Consider the following 1,064-nt stretch of genomic DNA (forward strand, 5'->3'; position numbering starts at 1 on the left):
TTTCTCTTTACCCCATATGACACAAAATCTAGTTCTGAAAAGAGCATGAATTCTGTGCTTATCATCTTTAATGTTAGTATATTTATGTGCATTATTAACCACAGTGTTTTTGTTGTCAAGTATTTGTTAATATATGAAGAATTTAAATGTTTTGAATATTCAACTTGAGAGTATTACTGCTAGAGGGAAAAAAATGGTAGTGGTGGCCAATGATTGGCTAAGGGTTGCCATGGCCACCCCTGGCCCCCAATCTAGTTCCGTCCCTCGTTGGGCTTTAAAATTCTACATCTTTCCACTTTGTTTCAGTTAAATCCTCAAAAAACCTACAACCTATAGCTGCACCTGTCCTCATAGCGTTTCAGTCTAACCCTGACAAGGGTTGCTTGTCAAAACTATTTCAAAATCTCACTCCAAGGTTTGGTGAAAAGTTGGCAGACCTGACATTTTCAGACCGTTGAAAAGACGTTAAAATGTTTATTCTTGGACTAAAGAGGGACAGAATCAGACCAACCAAACAGCCCGATTTTCAACAATGAGTTTTGGACTAAATCAAGACTATGAGGGACCGACCAGATTTAACCTAAAAACCAACTCTCAATGAAGGATGGTGTTTGATCTTAAATCAAAATGACAAAAAGACAAAACATTGCATCTAATCACAAATAATAATAGTTCTTAAAAACAACTTGAAAAAAAAAAAAAACGTTTAACTACAGTTATACAGACTGTGTCTCACATCTGAGGTTATGAATAAATTTAAATGACATATTTGCCTACCATACTGTGATTGAGAACTCAGGAAGCGAGGAGCAGCAGCCCAAATAAGGACTTCCATCACTTAATGTCCATGCATGCATTCCCTGGAAAAATAAACAAACAAATAAAACATGTGTTTTCATCACATTAAGTCTACCTGCTATTATTGTTATATTTTCAACCCTTCTATGCCCTAACTCTAAAGCTAACCCTAAACCTAACCATTACCAATGCATATGTCACCCTCACCCTAACCCTTTGACACCTTAGCCCTAAACCTAACCATTACCAATGCATATGTCACCCTC

General features: G+C 36.7%; 1 long non-coding RNA gene across 12 annotated transcripts in view; it reads right to left on the bottom strand.

Moving 5' to 3' along the window:
• LOC107099086 overlaps positions 1-1,064 on the bottom strand; it is a 12,087-nt gene that overhangs the window by 7,625 nt on the left and 3,398 nt on the right. For all 12 annotated transcript variants that reach the window (XR_001481932.1, XR_001481941.1, XR_001481944.1 and 9 more), the window contains one exon: positions 778-860. This is a non-coding gene — a long non-coding RNA (uncharacterized LOC107099086). The remainder of the gene's footprint in view (positions 1-777; positions 861-1,064) is intronic.

Source organism: Cyprinodon variegatus, unplaced genomic scaffold (assembly GCF_000732505.1).
Source record: "Cyprinodon variegatus isolate N-32 unplaced genomic scaffold, C_variegatus-1.0 Scaffold1, whole genome shotgun sequence".
NCBI lineage: Eukaryota > Metazoa > Chordata > Actinopteri > Cyprinodontiformes > Cyprinodontidae > Cyprinodon > Cyprinodon variegatus.